Genomic DNA, 13,412 nt, shown 5'->3' with positions numbered 1-13,412 from the left:
TAGTGTTTGGTTGGACCCTCATTTTTTCCAATGTCCCCAGGAACGAGGAGTGAGCGTCCTGGGTCATGGTGGAGGATCTATAACAAGCTACGATTTGGAATGCATTTTTGCCCTGGGTTAGTTGCACTTGGATGATTTCATAGGCATCGTATTTTGGAACTAGCCTGGAGGTGTGGATGTCCTTGATGAATATGGACATGCCTCCGCCCTTCCTGTTTCGGTCCATGTTTTGAGGCCAAAATGTGTGGTATGAGTTATAGCCTGGTAGTGCTGAGGTGCTCTCAGGAGCCTTGAACCAGGTTTCAGTCACTGCACAGATATCGATATTCTTCATTTTGAGGAGTGCCTCGAGTGAGTGCATTTTGAGGTTTAGACTCCTAGCATTGAGTAACATTGCCCTCAGTTTTTTGTTTCCTGTAGTTCTTATGGTGGTGGGTTTGTTTTTTGAGCCTTGCCTAAAAAAGGCATTATTTGTAGTTTATTGGCAATTTTGGGCTAATTTCTATCCCTTTTATCTTCCTGCTATAAAACCCCACTTTTGTATGAATTTGTGCACCGCACAATGCCGGTTAGCTGGGGTTAACTATTCCCGACTCCACAAAGTCTGCTCTTCAGTTTTTCCCTTAGAACTTGTCAGTCTTTCAGCCTAAAGCACTCAGACCCACACCTTTCAGCCCAGCACTTGTTCTAAATCTACTGCAGCACTAAGCATTCAACCACCGCATCTGCCAGAAGGGAATAGTCTCTATACTTCCTTAGTTATTCAGGCATGTCCAAGAGATAGCTTCGGTTGTACTCTCCAGCCTACCTGATGAGCATGGGCATCTTGAGGCAATGCTACAACTGCCTCATGTACATAGACAACCCTCTCCTCCTACCACCAAACACTAACATTTGCTAGAGATGGACTTATACAGCCAGTCTAGAGGCAAAGCTCTCTCCAACAAGACTGGAACAGACAGTCAAGAGGAGAAGGTAACAACTCACAACACCCCACTCACAACACATAGACTAACTAAACCAACACCTCCAAAACCCACATATAGAAACACCAAGAAGTATACAGAGGCTCTGATTAAAAATCTAAATCTGCCTAGGCAACAGAGATCTCCAAAGCAGACACACAAGCAACCTCCTCCCACCAATACACCCCAAACAACACATAGCCCACAAATTCGGTGTGCTGCACAACCACATCCCATAAGGCAAAACAACATACCCAACACACTTGTGATAAGAAACTCTATAGTCAGGCACACCGATGCCCCACTCACCAGGCTGGACAAAGAGAAGGTTACTTTCATCTGCTTGTCAGGTGCCAGAATCCACCACTTAACACATGCACTCAGGTCATTACAAGGCAAGTACAAATATGACTCTGTCATAGTCCATGTTGGTATAAATGACCTGAGACATACCTCCCTGGACTACATGAAAAGAGACATGGAAGAGCTCTCCAATCTTGTAGCCCAGGCAGGTATGACCCTAGTCCTGGGTAGCATCCTGCCTTCACCAAAACTGATACCACAGTACAAGAATAAGCTGATCAACTTCAACAATTGGCTAAGCTTCTGGTGTCATTCAAAGGGGATCCAGTATCTGTCTGCCTGGGATGACATGCTTGACAGGCCGCTATGCTTTAGCAGAGATGGCCTGCACTTGTCACTCCTGGGATTCAGAATGTTGGCCTAGGCTCTTGATGCTCAGACATTCCTGGATGAAAGAATCCTATATTATGGCAAGTAATTAACTACACTATCTTAATGATCCAGTCCATCCAATCTGGCTTATGGGCCAAAATCTCTAGCTACCTGACTCGCTGGCTGACATCTTGACAGGATACCCTTGAGGACTGGAGCTCTGAAGGAAACCCTAGGTCTTGATATTATAGTCAACTTGTAATGTTTGGCAAAGGTGTGCAATGTAGACCGAGTTGCTGCAGCACATATGTCATCCAGAGAGGAATTCCTGAAAAAGGCAGTGAAAGTAGCCAGTGATATGGTTGAATGAGCCTTTGGTTTAAATGGACAAGCACAGCCAGATCCAGCACTAGGCCACCTAGCAGTTGCCTAGGACCTGTTGGCTAGGGGCAGGTGGTTGCCACAGTATTTTTTGATTTAAAAAAATACATGTCCATTTTTTAGCAGGATTTCTTTTTTATGAACACACTCTGCATCCTTTCAGTAAGGTGTTTGTAATACCCTAGCTAGGGATGGCAGGTTAGTTAAATAATTTGCTTAGGCTCAAACCCTGTACCTTGGTTATAGGAAACAAAAGCCTGAATCCTCTACACCACTTACCAGACTACTTAAAAGTTATAACTCTCAACTGTCCAGATTTTTGCCTTATATTTTTGGTCTTTTCCTCATAAAACATGTGCATTTTTGGCAAATCAGTAAGAATTGATGTCTCTAAATAATGACAGACATTTGGATTTAAGACTTTATATCAACATAAAATGCATGCTGATACAAAACATTTTATTCCAGAAACTTTCTAAATGTATAAGAGCACTGCAGTAATTAAAAGATGTCCCTGATTTGGGGCCTTTATCCACCCATTATTTTTGGCTTTGTCCAGATTAATTATGCTAAGAGGTTGAGGGGTGTGTTAAGAGTTTTAGTGTGTTTTTTAAATAATTGTAGTTTCAGAGCATATGCATTTTCAAGAAACTGTGAGTTTCATTGCATTTTCAAGGAGTTGTTATTTTCAAGAGAAGATACGTTTATTGTTGCTCATGTTGTCTGTTTTCAATGTACAACTGTTTTCTTTAGCAAATGGCCATCAGTGTTTGTGGTATATAATTTGAAATCTGTGTTAGTAGCACAGTAGGTATTACACTTGCCTTTGGTGTAGAAGGCTATGGGTTTTATTCACACAACATATGGAGGGAGTGTTTACACTCTAGTTTATTTTAAGGGGAGATGGGGGTACTACACTCCTGAGTGTGTCCTCCTTTGGATGAGATGCCTAGTAACTATGAACCTGTTTTCATTTTATTCCTCAAGGACAGTAAGCACTGAATTTGTAGATGAAACATTGAAACGTATAGTTGTTTGCCAGCAGCAGTCTCTTCATTAGTTATAGATCTGTTTAATGTGGAATTATTCAGATGATTTTACTTCTTCAGAGATGTGCATTTTGACTGCTATTGATGGATTGTAATGAAGTTTGAGTAACCTTTAATGTTGAAATATTCTGAAATAGTAGTTTCTTTATTATTGGTTCGCAATGTTTTGTTTCATAGCTTACTAGAAAAAAATGTTTAAAACTACAGATTTAAAACACACTCTGGCAAGTGGTGCTGCATTATACAAGAAATACAATTTAATACAATCAGGAAAGTGAATCAAAGAACACATGCATGGTCCTAAAAATGTGTGCAAGGGGTCTATGGTTTGGAAACTGCCTAAAGGCAAACTTAATGCACCACTGGCTAGATGCATTTTCTAATGCTGTTTGAAGGGCAGAGAAGTTTACTATTTTGTTTTCATTCTGAGACTGTATTGTTTTGTGTAGTAAATAGCTATCAGTGTTTGTGCTATAAAATTTGAAATAATAGTTTTAAATTAAATCCAAATATCTGTAATAATTGTAGAAGTAAAAAAGAAAGTTCTATGCACACTGACAGGTTTGAACAGTTTTTATGATATGGGGAAAAATAGCCAAATAATGGGACACTGGAATGGATGCAGGTCAGGGCAAGGGTGGGGATTACTCTGGGGGGGGGGGGGATCCATTACCCTACCTAGGGCTCCATTTGACCATGATCCAGCTCTGTGGGTAAGAGCTTGTTATGACACTTCTAAACAAAGCCAATGCAGTCAAATAGCCATCTAGGTAATATAATCTTATTAGCTTTCTTTGTTGGGTTATTGGTCATAAAGGGCAAACAAATGAGTATATTTTCTGAATGGCTTAGTCCTATGTCAGTAAAACCTTAGCTGTCTGTGAACATCTAGAGTGATTAGTAAAATACAGAGGGAAACAGATTGATTCAAATTCGATTCTGATGCAACTCTGGAAAAAAATGATAATCCCATAAGAATATCTTGTCCTTATGGAATATTAAATAATAAGAAGTAGAAGATAAGTCATGTAACTCAAAAAATATTTTATCAGAAGCAATTGGTACTAGAAACAGGGTTTTCCAAGACAGGAGTTTCTGGTGTGCAGAAGTTGCTGGCTCCAAAGGACTTCTTGCTAAGGCTTCTAAGACAAAATTTAGATGCCAAGGAGGAACTGGCTCTTTAACTAGTGAAGAAGAAGGTTGTCTTTTAAAAAGCCCTCACATAATCGATAGGATGCTATAGAATGTTAATCAAAAATATTGTGATAGTTTTTTTAAACAACAAATATCATTATTAAATTTTCCCTTATGACATATACAATCATGCATTTATATAAATGAAAAAAAAAACATATTGACTTTTGTTGCAAACATTATACATCACTTATAATCTATCCAGTCATTGTCAGTCAAACATTACATAACTGATTCAAATTTTGCCTTCTTTTAAACCTCATTCCTCCAGCAAAATGTTGCTCTGCATGTATTGTTCCTGTGACATCCTCATGCAGGGACAGGAATAAAGGAGCCTGATTCCTCACCACTGGCACTGGAGAGGGACATGCACTTGGAATACAAATGGATACACTCAGTATTTCCAGATGCAGACCTCTTTGCATCAAGGACAATTTCCCTTAAGAGCATACAGAGAACACACTCAGTCTGGGGTCTGGATTTCTCTATATCTGTCTCCCTCCAGGTCCCCAGTAAGACTCCCAACTGGTACAGCTGTAGGATTAGGTCCTCAGCTGAGTGTCCAAGTGAAGTCCTCCAGCATCCTCTCTGTAAACCCAGTGATTCATGTCTCTGCCCCAAGTAGATGACACACACACACTGAGATATTTGATTTTTCACACACATACACACACACACACACACACACACACACACACACACACACACACACACACACACACACACACACACACACACACACCTGGGAAAGGCTGGCACAGATTTACCTGCAGTGTCCCCTTCTGCCCAGAGTATAAGGCAGTTATCACTGCTACCAGACACTCCACAATCAGCTGCTGTAAGGCCCTTAACAAAGGGTGTGCACTTAGACTCTGTAATATTAATACTAATACAAATGGTAGTAGTTGACCAAGACAGTTAGGCCTTCTGGAGTGGCCCACAGTGTCACCAAATAAATATAAACACTCTCAAAGGTTAAATACTTTCTATAAGGACCAGCCACAATAAAAGTTTAAATATAGTTAATAATAAATAATAAAAAAACAAGGAAATAATAAATATATATTTACAGTAAACCATGGAGTTCAAATCACAGAAGATATTGAAAATGACTTAGATGGACAGGCTCAGACAAATAAAGAAAAACAATAGCTAAACCTAAGCTTCACTATATTCCTGTCTGAATCTAGGAGAATTACTATTCCCTAATAACTTACTTGATAGAGCAAGGCACAATGAAATATGTAAGCAGTCTTTCTAGTCAGTTTCTCCAAAACAGAATACTCAATACTCTGAGATTACTCCCTATAAAAATATAATATCCAAGATGACTTGCAGAATGACCTCATCTGGTCAACTGACTCTATGTTCTCACAGTATCCCCTGTGAAGCTGAGACATGAATTTAGCATAGATGGCTACAATACACATCTAAATGTTTATGGCAGTGCCTGGGGCTTCCCCTGTTTTTACTGAGCTAAACAAAGGCTTCTTCCAAATCCATTGTCTTTGGTCTTGTTCAGCACTGTGGTATGATGTTTTAATGGTTTAACAGCTCATTTACATTTCCCTTATTTTTCTTAAAGGAAGCTAGCTGGTTAACCACTGCTGTCTCAGTATCCTCTATTAAAACATATGCATTTAATTCAGTTACAATAATACATGTACATTTATTTGTATTTCAGCAGAGTGTACTGTTGATATATTTTAACACAAGCAAGCCTCACAAATACATTTGCAGCACAAGCATCTGTACGAATTAGTTTTGATATACAAATGACATATAATTATTTACAAAATTCCAGCTAGTTGTGCTGGCACAAGTTATACATCCACTGTCCTACTTCTCCTGGCATGGCCAGCAGTACCTCCTAGCATCACAGTTCCCTCAATTCCCATTTTTGATATGTAATTTGCTCCTGCCCTTTTCTACACATCCTATTTCCAGTTGTTTTACCTCTGTTACTATATTCACTACTTTTAGTACAGTTGGTTTAGACTCTAATTTCCATTTTCTGGTAATTGTTTTTTTTTCCCCTTTGGTAGCCACCATAATTTGACTCAGCAATTCTGATTCTGTATCATAGCTCAAAAATCATTTCCTTAGTTATACCAATTTGCACACCTAGTATTTCTGATAGAGTAGTCTGCATGGAATTTATGAAGTCTGCCAACTCATTACACTCCCAAAAATATGTTTCCAATTATCTCTTTCTTCCCAAACACACCTCCAAAATTTGCTATCTACCTGAGGAAAAAATGTTTGGAGTCTACTTGGGATAGTTATCATTCAACATTTTGTATGTTCTAATAATTATCCCCTTTTTAACAGCAACTTTTGTTCTAAATGTACTAAAAACTCTACCAGTGCTGGTTCTTCACTTAGGATTCCCTGTTTCATTCTCTTTGCCTATACTCTAATTTTAGTCCTTGATAGGAAAGCCAATCTCTATCCTGCAGTCCAAATAAATTCTTGGCTTCTTCCTATTCTAGTAACGTTTCCTCTCTAATTATTTGCTCACAATATCTTGGTACTTTTACAAGTTTTCTCCAGTAAATTCCAACCACTTCTTGCCTATTGTCTGTATCCCAAATTGCATTCCTCAGTATTGGTGGAATCTTCTTTCTCCATTCTTGTATTGGCTTGGTCCTTAGTATACTTTCGGTTAATTTATGAATATAATATTCTGTATAGTTATTGTTATTCTCCTTAAGGATCTGCCTCCAAAATCCCAATCTCTCAAAACCATTGTGATAGTTTGATATAGAAGTCAACTGAAATTTAATATCCAGAATCAAAGTAAATGAGCAAGAGAGTGTAGAATATATTTTATAGAAACAGTGCAAGGGTCAAGTCATTGATTACCAGTCCATATTACGAATCATTTCTATTTACTCATGTACATTTTGTGGGTGGATTATTTTTGTGAAACTCAAAGAAAGAAAATGAACTCGGATGATAATGAAGTATCTTTGTCCATTAATGGAACTGGAGAAACAATGTAGTCATCTTGAGATTGGGAATGTCTGGTTGAGGCTGCCTCTGTGAGTGAGAAACAGATGTAGAAGTGGATTGAGAGCCATGCAGGCTTTGTTTAGTGAATTTGCAAACTCAAACCAAGTCTGCCTTGGTATTCATGGAGCAATGAGAATTACCTTGGCTCTGTATGCTGTGATGTTCTGAAAAATATTGGTATAGAAAGAAGAGGTGGAAAGATATAAAGAAGTACAGAAGGCTGCTGCCTGACTATAGTATCTCTCTGAATTATCTCTAAGGTGATGATGGTGAAGTAGCTGTGGCATTTGGTGTTACCAGTGGGGTCAAATAGATTGCAACAAGGCTGGTCCCAACAGTTGGACACCTGATTTGCTATCATCTTATTGAGATATAAGTCATTAAGCATGAAATTGGATCTGTTCAGCCAGCTTGCTAAGTAGTTGGATTTTCCTGGAATGCGCCTTGCAACTAGAAAGTGCTGCAAAGAAATTTTATTTGCCAAACTCTCGTCGCCTTTTTTGCAAGAAGGTAAGATTTGGTTCTGCCTTGCTTGGTGAGATAACAGACTACAGTAACTGCTGACATGTTGTCCATCCATATGCTAATCACTTGTGGAGTTAGAGGGTCCTTAAATCCCTGTAATAGTAGGAGAACCATCCTTATCTCCATTATATTAAGGTGAATGCTGTCCAATGTCTAGTTCCATATTCATGAAATCATTATCCCCTCAGAATGCCACCCCCAACCTCAGAAAGGAGGCATCCTTTGTGACTCTTGCACACAGAGAAGGGATGATAAAGGGTCTTTCTTTGACAAACCTATTGGAAAAGAACCACCACTTCAAGTGCATTCTTCTTAGCTAGGCAACCAGTATACAAGGAATGTCTGAGAGCTGAAACCATTTGACTGGCGTATGAGGATGTGGAAGTGGGCAAAGTGTATAGTGGACTTATTGGTGTCTAGTAGAGTTTCCTTTGTGGGCTGAAGATTGGATATTTTGTGATTTACAGAGACATCATATGCTTGGCAGAGCTGAAGAAAATAATCTCCAGCTTCTAGAAGAGACTATCTGGTAATAGCAGTGAGGAGCCAGTCATTTAGAGAGGTAAAAACTTGGCTCTCTCTGAGTCATAGATGGACTGTGACTACCACCATGCACTTGGTAAAATCCTGGGGGGCAGAGCTGTGGTGAGACCAAAACGCAAGGCTCTGAACTGAAAGTGGTTTGTTCCTTACTGGAAGCGTAGAAATCTATTGAATGGCCTGGCTAACTTGATGTGGACAAAGGCATGCTGAAGATCTTTGGAGCACATCCAATCATTTGATTTTAGACATGGTAAAATCACTTGCACCATGACCATTTTAAAGGAGCTCTTCATCACATGTTGATTTAGGCCAGTGAGATCTAGAATGGCCCTGAGGTCCTTATTCTTCTTGGGAACCAAAACGAATATTGAGTAAAATGGTTTACTATCAAAATGTGGAAAATCAAAATAATTTTCCACTTTTTGATCAAATTCATTAGCTGAATTTGATAACACAGAATTAACAAAATATCGGAAATGGTAACCACAGAATCAACATTTGAACACCAGACATTCCAATATTAAAATTCTGTGTTACTGGTAATGTTTTTGCAGGGGAGCAAGCCCCCCTGCACCCCTCATACCCCCTGCATATTATATATTCCAACTCTGAGTTCGCACTACAGTGAGGAAAAAGAGTAAATTTCCCCATCCCCACTGTTGTGCAATGTTTTATCAGAATGTCAGTCTCATATTAGCAAATGCACACAACCATTCGCTAAGGAGGATTTGAACATTTCTGGATCAGCATTACAGAAACTGGAAAACACACATTTGACCATTCCGGTTTTGTGTAAGTGCCGTTCCACATTTTGATAGCAAACCAAATAAAATTCCTACCCTCTTTGGTCTGGTGGGAACTCTTGATGGCTCTCTTTACTAAAAAAGAAAGAATTTCTCTTCGGCACGCTCTTCTTTGATGAACTGGAGCATCTGGCATCAACCGATATTATGTCAGTTGAGCATTGAGGAAATGGATTTCCATAGCCTTTGCATATCATCCTTATTACCCAAGAATCCTGTGTGATGGCAATCCATACAGGATGGCAGAAGGATAAACAACCCCTGACTGCACACCAGAGGAAATCAGTCAGGGAACATTCAAGGGACAATGGTATTGTTTGTCCAAGAATGGACCCTTATATCCCTAGTTGTGTGGACTTCCTCAACACCTGATTCTGCATCAATTGGCAGCACCACCTGTGCCTTGGCTGCCCTTGTCTGAAGTGAACTCATAGGGTTGACACTGGGGTTTTCTAAATCATAAGCATTTGCTCCTTTCTGATTTGTACTGTAAGATCTTAAAGGGATCTCAAACTTGACACTTAGAGCAGGCAGTGTCTTGCCTTCCTGCTCACACTTCAGCAGTTTCTCTTTCACAGATAGACCAAACAAAAATGTTCCATCAAAGGGATCATTAGTAAAGAACACACTAAGGCTACTTACATATCAGTTCAAAAAACGCTGTGCTTGTGCCTTCCTAAAACACTTTGAATTTGTGTCCAGTGGAAATTTATTGCAAATAAATAAATAAATAACTCAAAAGAGCTAAACATTTTCATTTTCCTCTGTTAAGAACTTCATCAAAACCATACACACTGACTCCATTTTGGTTTACATAACTAGTATAATCACATGAGAAATGAAATCACATGACAAATGCAAACCCCTACAAGCCATTCTTAAGGAGACAGTCAAATAAAAAAATGCCAACATACAGAATTTAATAGTTAAAATTCAAAACATATAAAAAAATTAAAAACTTGCAACCATAGTAAAAAGCTGATAAGAAATTAAAATGTATTGCCTTTAATTGTAAGACACTGTTTGCAGAAATATATCCATTTAACCCAGGGGTCTGAGCAGACTGTGTGTGTGTGTGTGTGTGTGTGTGTGTGAGTGTGTGTGTGTGTGTGTGTGTGTGTGTGTGTGTGTGTGTGTGTGTGTGTGTGTGTGTGTGTGTGTGTGTGTGAGTGTCATGCACCTTTAGTATGACGCATGAACAGCAATGCATGCAATTAGATTGGAAATTTACTTCCATTCATGAATATTTTTCAAACATGCATTTCAGTACTTTGCTTCCATCCTTTTGGAATGCATGTTGGATCAGAGAACTGAGAACTGTTAATGCTTTCCTTTTCAAACACAGTCAGGGGTTGTTTATCCTTCTGCCATCCTGTATGGATTGCCATCACACAGGATTCTTGGGTAATAAGGATGATGGGCATTCCTTCAGCAGGTACTCAAAAGTGTGCATGTCTGTGTAATGCACTAGTTAGGGATAGCAATGTAATGCAGAAGATAAAAGCCAATAAACATCACCACAGAACAAAAATAAAATTATAAATCTTTAATAATCTGATAAAACAATAAAACTTTGAACAAAAAACCCTTTTTAAAATGATAAGTTGTTTCAGTTAAAAACCTTCTTCAGATCATAATTAATTGGGCTCCACAAACGATAGTTCCAGAATGCACAAAAATCACCAGAAGATTTATATCAGCTTTGGGCAGGATACAAAGGATTTTCTAGCAATCTTAACCCAAAGGAAAGGTCTTTGTTAAATCGAATCAGAGGGGATAGGTCAGTCCGGATTATGACCCTTGATAAGGGAGGAGGTATTGTTATTTTTAATTCCACTGATTATATTAACATTATTCAGGATCTGCTATTTACCCAGGACAATTATATTCAGGTGTCTATAAACCAGATACACATTGCATACCAGTATATTGAGAGCTTCCTACAAGAATTTTTCTTGGACCAACGTATAGATCACAATATCTATAATTTACTGACCAATAAATGCCCAAGGGTCCCTGTCATGTTTGGAATACCCAAAGTACACAAGAATATATGCATGCCTCCTTTAGGGTCTAAGACCCACAATTTGTCAATATATGTGGAGAATAAGGTTAAGCATATTGTCAAAGGGGTTCCACATTTAATCAGGGACTCTTGGGAATTTTTGGGACAACTCAGTTACGATATATGAGCCCAGAATTAATATTTTTGACTATAGATGTCAAGGATCTATTCACTTGTATCCCTAAATAAGAAGGTATGGAATACTTTGAAGAGGTAATACTCCTTGACACTATTTTGACACATGATGAGGCCATATTGATTTGTGTATCGATGTCTATAGCATTAGACTATAATTATATCTATTTTGAGGGGCAGTATTATCAACACATTTCTAGTGCAGCTACGGGAGCAGTATGTGCTCCAGTTTATGCTAACATAGTGCCCCTTAGATGGGAGCTTAACTATATCTTCAGTAGTACCTGGTGGGCAAAAAATGTTCTGTTATATAATCATTACCTGGATGTCATTTTTATTTTATGGAAGGGGGACAAGGATAATATTCCCAAATTTATAGAATATCTTAATGTGACTACCTACTACCTCAAATTTACTTTTTCTTGTGACAAGCAACAACTTTCTTATTTGGATACACTGATTTCACAGACTTTACATGGTTTCAAATCTCAGGTATTCTGGAAAAGTACCTTCTGTAACTCATATTTACATTTTTCTAGTAATCACCCCCTTTCACAAAAGAAAAGCATCATCCAAGGACAAGCCATACGCATTGCTCGTATGACTTCCAAAGTAGATGATGTTAAAAAGGAATATTTACTTTGATGAATATGTTTGTTGAGGGTCTATATTATATCCTCGAATGCTTAAAAAAACTGAACGCTGATTGATCTAACTTATTTTCGCGAAACTGCAAAATATCGAAGCAGCAGAAACTCGAATTCTTTCCTAGGGAAAGAATTTGGTTGTCCGTTTCTGTTGCTTCGGTATTTTCAGTGTTATGGTGGAAAGTTACCGGTTGGATTCAGGTAAGTGTGCGATTGTGTGGATGTGAATGTTAGGGTGATTTAGGTGAGTTAGGGTTAGGGCTCGGGTTAGGTGTGTGTACGATTGAGTGGACATGAGGGTTAGTGCGGATTTAAGTGAGTTAGGGTTAGGGAGTAGGTGAGGTGAGTGTGCGATAGTGACGGACCTTAGGGTTAGGGTTTGGGTTAAGGTAAGTGGGTAGTTAGTGGTGTGTGCATAGTTTAGTGTAGGGTTACGTATCAGATTTTAGGTGTATGTGTGAGGATTTCTGTTTGTTTGGTGTGCTTGTGTTGTGTGTATGTGTTTTGGATCAGCGATTTTTTCCCTGGGAAAAAAATCGCTGATCTGACAGTTTGAGATTGTAAGCTTTCACTTAAATCAGGTCGATCAATCAGCGTTCACTTTTTTAAGCGTTCGATGATATAATATAGACCCTTTTTTGAAAGGGGGTATCCTAGGGTTATAGTTGAGACTATTTTGGGAGATGTATATAATGAGTGGGGTAAGAAATTCAAAGCACTTTTGGGGGCAGGACCCTTTTTAAAAGTACATATGGGTAAATCAAAATCTCCTACCAAATCTGTTGAATACACTCAAGCCTGTATGGTACAACCTAGTACAATATCTAAACATATTAAAAACATTCTACAAAAGAACTGGAGTATTTTTAGGACTAACCAGGATATTTACAATATTGTGGGTGATCAGCCATTTTTTACTACAAAAGTAGGAATGAATCTGAAAAAACTGGTAGAAACATCTAGAATAGAGAGGGAACAGGATAATGGTAAAAGTACTAGATGTTGTGGCTGTTGTCCGCAGTGTTGTTATATCTCTAAAGAAACTGGTATTTTATTGAATGATAGATTAAGGACGAACATCACCTTTAGGAATGGGAATTGTAATTCCCAGAGGATTGCATATTTAGCAACATGTGACACATGTCCAACATACTACGTCAGAAAGATGGAGAGATCTTTCAGACATAGGATTTATGAACACATGTACGATTTAAAAAATAAAAAAGAAACCAATGCACTATATAGGCATTTGTTGAATTGCACCGATTTTCACTGTTTTAAATTTGGAATAATAGATAGTGTACACATTGAACCTGGGGGGGGGGGGGGATTGGAAGAATCAGCTTAGTAAGAAGGAACTTCTATGGCAACTTAGGCTTGCTACCAACTTCCCCCCAGGTTTAAATGACAGTGTT

This window comes from Protopterus annectens, chromosome 1.part0 (assembly GCF_019279795.1).
Source record: "Protopterus annectens isolate FY-2018-M chromosome 1.part0, PAN1.0, whole genome shotgun sequence".
In the NCBI taxonomy this organism is placed as follows: domain Eukaryota; kingdom Metazoa; phylum Chordata; order Ceratodontiformes; family Protopteridae; genus Protopterus; species Protopterus annectens.
Note: the sequence above shows the minus strand (reverse complement) of the source record.